Genomic DNA, 8,742 nt, shown 5'->3' on the forward strand with positions numbered 1-8,742 from the left:
GGCAAATTGACAAGGGGATGCCCCATTCCTGGAAGGGTCCAAGGCCAGGCTGGATGGAGCTCTGAGCAGCCTGGGATAGTGGAAAGTGTCCCTGACCATGGCAGGCAGGGGCTGGAACTGGATGATCTTTAAGGTCCCTTCCAACCCAAAATATTCCACGTTTCCTTGTTTCTGTCACAATGGCCCATCAAACGTCACCTGCAGAAATTTGGGGTATTTTGCCTTGCTGAAGAGCGGAGTTGATTGTGCTTGCTAAAGTATTTGGTTCTGTAACGTTTCAGTCCTGACAGGGCAAATCACTCGCTCGTGTGAGAAGTCGAAGCCCTGCTGTGGCTCCAGCAATGGTTTAAATTCTGTGTCCAGGAGTGCTCCAGAGGGAGCTGTTTCACTCTCTTGTTCTAGTGCTACTTCTCTGCTTTGCTTCACAGCCACCCTTTGTGCTTCCACATCCCAAACTGTCTCCTTTAGAGCATCTCCCTTTCTATTCCCCTGCTGCTCCTTCACACAGCCACCTTACCCACAGCCTTGCTCCCCTGGAAAGTCCCGTGTCTTTCGAGGCAAAGTTTTGTCACTTGCTCCTCTGTTTGCCTCTATCATCTCTGCTGCTTCAAGCCCTGTGGCAAGCACATTTCTCTCCCTCTCAGGATTTTTCATAGAGGTGCACAGAGAGAAATGAAAGAGAAAACAATTTCTATTTCTGCTCCTTGTTTTTCCTATGTGGAATGTGTTTGGAGAATTGTTTCCCTGGGGTGATTGCTTGGTTGGATTCTGGTGAGGATTGTTTGAGCCTGGTGGCCAATCCAACCCACCTGGGGCTGGACTCTCGAGAGAGGGTCACAAGTTGTGTTAGAGTCAGAGAAAGTAGCATGTAGTTTTAGTATCCTCCTTTTTATTTAGTATATTCATATATTTTGGCATAGTTATAATAAAGAAATCATCCAGCCTTCTGAATTGAGTCAGACATCGTCATTTCTTCCCATTGGGTTCGCCTGCATTTACAATAAAGCCCCTCAGCATCCAACTCTCATCCTCCCCCAGTCACCCTGCAGTGCCTGTGGAACTGAAATATTTGATATTTCATTTATACAACTCTGAGGTGAAGGGTCCTGCACAGTTCAAGGCATCTTCAGTCAGATGAGAGCAGTGTTAGAAAACAGGTCAGTTCCCAGAATTTCCCTTCCCTGCTCCTCCTCCCTGTGCAACTTTTGGTTCTGAATTTATCTGGGCTGGAAGTAAATAAGCTGAAAAAGAAAAAGGGAAAGGAAGAGGAGATTTATACTACTCATCACAGAATTTACATCAAGGCCATGCTGCTACATCTGCAGAGATGCTGTGGCCAGGGAGTGACCAGCCAAGGACAAGCAGGATTCCTGAGGCAGAACTTCTCTGCCATAGGCAACATATTCCTGCAACCCAAGATTTGTGTGTCTGTTTTTAGGCCTGAAATTTGAAATTGATCTGTCACCTACTACAAATTAGAATTTCTTTGTGTGTACATCGCTCTTTTATCTGAATCTCTACCCCTTCCTCTAAGTCCTTCCAAATTGGTTGCCATAAGTCCTTGGAGCAGTAAGTTCTTTCTTTGATTAGGCAAAGATGACAATTCCTGCTTCAGTGTAGTGGTGGAAGCACATGATAAATGTGAACTTTTTCACTGTTTAGTGAACTTCCTTGGAGAAGAGAGGGAGTTGGTCAAAACTAACAGAGCAATCTTTGCCAACATAGAAGTGAAGTCATGCATATTCAGGATATTTAACTTTTGGAAAAGCTAATTTATAACTAATAGTTCATTTTCATTGCAGTACTTGGAAAAGCAGCCATGGAATTGCCATTGGTGGTAATATAAAAATTGCAGCTAATTTCACAGGGAACATTCTTATTCACCAGGTTAATTCCAGCTGAGGGTATTTAATTCTGCCAATCTTGTCCTCAAGTGGCTGATTCTACAGGGAAGGAAATGAAATATACTGAGAAGTGGCCTCAGAAGCAGTGGGTAATTGGAATGCAAACTAAAGAGAATGGTAAAACTCAGCTAGCAATCCTGCAAGTTGGATTAGGAGGGTCCATCCATGAGGATGACACAGATGATCTGGTGTTTAGGCTGAGGTTATAGGCTGGACTTTACCAGAAGCCCCTGATCACATTTTCCACAGGCATGAATTTAATTCAGTAATTGAGCAAAATCACTTTCTTCCTCTTTCTCTTTCCTCTTTCTTCCTCTTTCTCCCTCTTTCCTCTACACCCAGACCCATGCTTCCAAATTCAGTTCCAAGCCAGGACAGCAAACAGTGCTTGAGTTTTTAGCAGTTGCTTGATCACTTCATTTTCATGTCAAACTTCATCTCAGCCTGATTTTTCTTCTACAACAGCAGCTACAAAATGCTGGAATTCAAATACTCAACATATAAAAGGGATAGGATTAATACTCACACACATAAGAGATTAAATAACCATGTGGTTGTTAATCGGAGGACTTTTTACCTAGCAGTTTGCTCACAGGCAGAAAGTTGTATCTGTAAATTATATATAGACAATCTCTTAACAGTATCTCCTCCATGAAATATTGATTTGAGGTGATTTCTCCATCATTGGCCAGGTGGTCTCCAAAGGCCACCTTGGCAGTTGCTAGGGAACAACCCCATAGCTCAGGGAGGGCAGTCTTGACCACTGTTCATCTGCACAGTGACATGATTTGGAGTTTAAAAACTTTGTGTGAAAGCAGTTTGTGTGTTTCCAAAAGCAGAATTATTGATTGAATTCTATTTGGTCTGCAGGTTGTGTCCAGGGTAGGTACATCAAAGGAGTAAAAATGAACATGGCTTGGCTGCAAAATCCTGAAGTGATGCAGAAACTACTACACCTTCCAGCTTCTATGTACATGAAGAATTACCAGAATTTACACTTCTCTTTGGCTTCAACAGCTTTAATTTAAATAAGGTTACAAGATTTCCCTGGGAGTCCTGAGAGGGAGGTTTTGCTCCTGATCTTTTCTACCACTCTCCTTGGGACTTTCTTGAATTGTACTCAGTTCCTCAATACAAAACTCCAGTGATGGAGCAGGGAGGAAAGATTCCTGCCCCAATCTGCAGGCACTGCTCTCATTTATACTTCCAGACTTATTTATTTGATGTTTATTTTATTTTATTTTCATAAAACCATGGCATTGCTGACTGATGCTCCACTTTTGACCTCCTGTAGACCTAGAAGTCTTTTCTACAGAATTTGCCACTGTTTTGACAGTGAACCACTGCAAACTGACTATGGCATGGCTGTCCAAACAAATTTTTACTCTCATTCTGCAGCAGTAGATTTAGCAAGATTAAAATATTTTCATGGATTCCCTTTGGAAATGTAATCAAATAAATGGTTAACAATAATGCAAATATGAAATTGTCACAATACAGCAATGCTGCATCTCTGCCTGTACCCTAAAGTAGGATATTAATCTTAAAAGAAGAAAATATGAAAAGTGTATCATCCAAAAATTATTTCAAAAGCCTGACTTAGGTTAGAATAGAATACTAAAAGGGGGAATTAATCCCAAATGCTGGTGTCCTAAACTATTTTTATTGGCAGAGACTCCACTGTACAATATGCAGTATTGGGAGGGCAATTCAGCTTACCCTGATGTAGAAGATCACATGAAGTCACCTACACATCAGGAAATTGAATTTAGGCATCTGTATCTGGAATCATGTCCAACCCCTGCCATTCTGTCTGTCAATGGTCTCTCCAAAAAACCTGTTCCTCAGTCATGAGAGCTGCCATGCAGATCTCACAATTGTTGGGTTGAAAGGTGGAATTCTCTTTCCTAAAACCCAATCCCATTCCCTGAAAATGCCAGACAAACCAAACCAGTAGTGAGCCAGAAGGAAAACACAAAACCAGCAACAGAAACGCCAGGAGCTGATGTGTTTTTATCTAGACACATACCACCCCCATCCTCCTGGCTGGAGATCCTTACCTTTGTTCAGATTTGGAGCAATCCCCAATGGGGATGCAAAGGGCACCACTGTGGAGGCAGGGGAGGAGGTGGAGAAATGTAAATCCTCTTTAACCCTCTTTTGGGAGGGGGAGAGAAGGGGCTGTGTAGGTTGAAGCAGGAAGCAGGATTTATCACCTCAGCTAGAATTCCATTAACCATTAACTCAGGGGAGAATCCAGGCTATAGAAGTTCTCCAGAGTCACAAAAAGAGGGAAAATATGGACCCCAACACAGTTATCCTCCAAAGGGCATGGATATGGCTCCACACAGAGCTGGGAAGAACTGAGGAAATGAATGGCACTTAGAAATATTAGGGGAAGAAAAAAGCTAAAAAAAATTCAGTGTTATTATATATTTGTAGTTAGTATTTGCAGCTATTTTTATAGCTAGCCTGCAGTTTAAGATAACATGTTTTACTCATGCTTCAGAGATTATAAACTATGCTATTTTTTCTCCCAGTTGTGACCAGAAGATTGAGCAACACTGAAGGAGAGGAAGAGAAATGGAGCAGCTCCAAAAACTCCAGTGCGCGTGATAAAATACAGCAAGATATCTCCAAGCTTTTTTCTTACCCATTCTCCCACGCATCAATTTAGATTAAAATAGGGGAAAAGCAACACTTGATGGATTTCCCAGCTTGTGGAGAGAGAGCACTGCCTGTGCAGTATTTCTGGATGAGAGGTGATGACATAAGTCTTGCTGATCAATAACTGCTGGTTATTGATGCACTGGCCATGGTGTCAGGCCAAGTGTGGCCAAATTTCTTCAGTCTTTCCTTTTTTCCTTTTTTTTTTTTTTTTTTTTTTTTTTCCTAGAAGGCCTAGCTAGCAGTTCTTTATTTGCATAAAAGTTAATCTATCTTTCATACCTTTGTGTCTGGATCCTGTTTATTGTGCTTATCTTCACAAAGCGAGGGAGGTAAATATTGTCTGCTCTCCATTTAATAGTTGAGAGAAGGAAACCAAATAAGAATGAGGTCAAGCTTTGTGGAACCAAACTCAGATCCAAATTTTTAGCACCCTCCAGGCCCCCATCAGCTGCCATCTCTGCCTCTGAAGCTCTTTGTTGTATGACCTGGAGCCCTTGTAGGAAGTGCAGAGGTCCCCTGCCTGTTCCATGCATCCCAGAATGAGTGTTTGCAGATCATCTGATCCAGAAGGTCAGTGAGGTGAGGAATGCCAGCTGGGACATGGACAGAGACAAAGAATTCAGCCCACCTGCTGTGTGGTTTGTGGCCATAACTTGAGTGTGGATTTTCCCTGTGCCAGGATGGTGGTTACTCCACAGGTGTAAAAGGTGCTCATTTGCTCATCAGTGACCTTCCTTAGGACATCTTCTTCCTTATAACCCATGTGTCTTTCCTTTAGATTCTTGCAGAATCTAGAAGATGCCAGCTGTAGCCCCCTTCCATCCTGTGAAAATGAAGACAAGCAGAGAGTAGAAGAAGAAGCTTAGGCCATACCTAACCCCCCTACATGGGAGCACCTTGGCACTCACACTCCTAGAGGTGTCTCCAAACACACAATCCCATGTTTTCCACTGATATTTGTACAGCCCACTTGCACACCTGACTTTCTAATAATGACTTCACTTTGCTTGAAGTGTGCATTAAATTCGTTCCCTGTAACTTGAGCTGCTGAGAGCCCCAAAACCCAGCACGTGATGGGCACAGTTGGCTGGCAACGTGCCTGAGAGGAACAGAGTTGTTGTGCAAGTACTAATTATAAGATTATAAAATGAAAGCCCTTTAGTAGCAAAACAGCCCAACGGAAATGTCACTGTTCAAACTTTTGATTTATTCACATAACGAGGCATGAAAGGGCACCTTCAACTCAGTTTATGTTTACCTGTTAATATCCTTTATCATGTTATGGTAATTCCTCAGGCAACCAGACAGATAGGAAAAACACGTTCCCTTCCTTATGGCTGATAGTGAAATTTTGTTCTCTAACAGCAGCCCACAAACAAAATTGCTGTTTTGAATGTGTAAGATAATACACAAAATTATATTATTATAATGAGGTTTTTGCTTAACTTTGTGCCTAAGATGGGCTGCTAGGTGCTTTGCCTTCTTAATCAAATGAATTTTGGGCAGATAACTGATCAGAAAGCAAAGCTCTGGAGAGATTATATGCTGAAACAAGAAAGATCTGCTTAGGTCCTAAAAATATACTAGATAAAGGAACCATGGAGAAAGGGATTTGCTATTTTCCCTGAAAATTTCTATTTACAGATTAGGTTTTCTTCCTATTACATTCCACAGATATGTCCTTGCACCAAGCTCTGCAAAGAGCTCCTGTGCATGCCTTTGGTATTCTCTTGTCTTCAAATTTATGCTCATTTGAATCCATTAATTCTTGGGTTGTTCTGTGCAAGGCCAGGAGTTGGACTCAATGAACCTTGTGGAACCCTTCCAATTCAGAGTATTCTGTAATTCTCTGAAAGGCAGGTCACTGAGTATTGCCCATTGCTCATGGGAGGGTCAGTCAGCCCCAGCTGCTCAGGACTAGTGCAGCTGAGTTTTCAGAATCTCCACCCCACAACCTCTCTGGGTCCCAGTCTGACCAGACTCATGCTGGTATTTCCTTTTTCTGGTACCATGGCAAGCACATTTCTCTCCCTCTCAGGGTTTTTCATAGAGGTGCACAGAGAGAAATGAAAGAGAAAACAATTTCTATTTCTGCTCCTTGTTTTTCCCATGTGGAATGTGTTTGGAGAATTGTTTCCCTGGGGTGATTGTTTGGTTGGATTCTGGTGAGGATTGTTTGAGCCTGATGGCCAATCCAACCCACCTGGGGCTGGGCTCTCAGAGAGGGTCACAAGTTGTGTTAGAGTCAGAGAAAGTAGCATGTAGTTTTAGTATCCTCCTTTTTATATAGTATATTACTGTATTTTGGCATAGTTATAATAAAGAAATAATTCAGCCTTCTGAATTGAGTCAGACATCAGCATTTTTCCCATTGGGTTTGCCTGTATTTACAATATGGTTCCTTCTCAGAGATTCCAGCATTTCAACCTGTGCCCATTGCCTCCTGTCCTGTCACCCTCCCCTTCTGAGAAAAGCCTGACTCCTTCCTCTGCCAACCTCCGGTGGGCTAGCCCCAGGCAGTGATAAATTCCTTGTGCAGGGAATTGAAATTCTCTTCTGCAGTTTGAACAGTCCCAGCTCACCTTGACTCTTCTTGTATGTCCTGTGCTCCAACCCATTGACTGGTGGCCCTGTCCTGGACTTTCTCCCAAAAATCCATATCTTGTCCTGGGAACCCCGAACTGGACACATGGCCTCACTACTGCTGAGCCATTTGCCATGGTCTTTCTAAATAGCATCGACTGCTTCCACAGTGGGAACTTTTATTGCTCTCTGCCCTGCTGTCTTGGTCATTAATAAAGGCTTAAACCACTCCTGGTCTGAGTATTGATCCCCCAGGCACGCTGTTGGTAACTGGTCTCTGTTGGACTTTGGATCACTGACGGATTACAAACAATGCTCTGAGCCCAGCAGGCCGGCCAGTTTTCCACCCACCTTATCATCCATTTATCCAGTCCATATCTCACTGGTTTGGCAATAAAGATATAGAAGGAAACACTGTGAAAGGCCTTGCTGGAATTTAGGATTATGATGTCCACTTCTCTGTCTTCGTACACAGAGCTTGTCATGCCATCTCTGAAAGGGTTTGGGCTGGAAGGGCACAATCACCCCTGGGAACACCCATCTTCACTCTTCCAAATCAACTTCTCCTCCTTCCTGTGTCTGGAAATGGCTTCCTGAGAGGATTTGTTGTGTGACATCCCCAGGGATTGAGCTGGGGCTGACCATCCTCCAGCTCCCCCAGGTGCTCCTCAGGCTGGGTGTTTTATTTGGCTTTTTCCAGTCACCGGCAACCTCGCTGTGATGAGTGACAGAGAGTGGCCTTGCAGTGACAGAAGCCACCTCCCCAGCTCCATAGATGCCTCCCATGGGCTTGTCTATGGCTAATTAGCCCAAGCCCTCATTAACTCTGGGTTCTCTTCGTGTGGTTTTGCTCCCACAGGCTCTGCTAAGAGGCTCAGACCCCTGAAAGGCCAGAGAACCAACCTGAGCAGTGATGAACCGGGCAAAAAATGGCACTGAGCACCTCAGCCTATTTTTTATCAGACATGGGGTCCCAAGCCCCAGGCCAGCATCTTCCTTAGCTTTCATTTCACTGCAAAATGTACTTAAAGAAAGAACCCTTGTCCCTCTCACCCTTTGCTGGATTCATCTCCAGCTGAGCTTTGGTTTTGCCAACCATATCCCTTGGGGCACCAACCAGGTGACCTGTCCCTGCTTTCTCCTTCTGTGTACTCCCTTGCTTTTTTCTGGTATCACTTTGAATTAAGATCGTCCATACTAACAACTCAAGCTTTAAAATATTTTACACAAGCATCCCCCTGCAAAACCACAGTCAATAGAACCTTTTCCTCCCAAGTTCCAGCAGAAGTAAACTTTTCTGATTTCTTTTCCCCATTCAATTTCTGTTTACCTCCCATCTTAATTTAATTTTATTATTTTTAGTTCATGTCTTAATTTTCTCTAAACTTCCTAATACCATCTCTCTCCTGAATGTTTTTCTCCAAGTAAATCCTTGTATAATTGCATTGCCTTTAATTGGTTACCCCTGGGGTTAATTTTATCTGGTTTCCAACAATATGAATTTACTACGTTTAACTGCATACATAATTAATATTAATAAACATACATTTTTATTAATAAGCATAAATTTTTAAAAGCTTGTGGT

The 8,742-nt window shown here is 42.9% G+C and overlaps 1 long non-coding RNA gene across 1 annotated transcript; it reads right to left on the bottom strand.

Annotated features, from left to right (window-relative positions):
* Positions 1-872: 872 nt before the first annotated feature.
* Positions 873-4,886, bottom strand: LOC144248916 (uncharacterized). Its single transcript, XR_013342098.1, has 2 exons — positions 4,854-4,886; positions 873-1,241 (listed from the first exon to the last, which is right to left on the bottom strand). It is a non-coding gene; the product is annotated as an uncharacterized LOC144248916 (long non-coding RNA).
* Positions 4,887-8,742: the final 3,856 nt, after the last annotated feature.

This window comes from Lonchura striata, chromosome 2 (assembly GCF_046129695.1).
Source record: "Lonchura striata isolate bLonStr1 chromosome 2, bLonStr1.mat, whole genome shotgun sequence".
Classification (NCBI taxonomy): domain Eukaryota; kingdom Metazoa; phylum Chordata; class Aves; order Passeriformes; family Estrildidae; genus Lonchura; species Lonchura striata.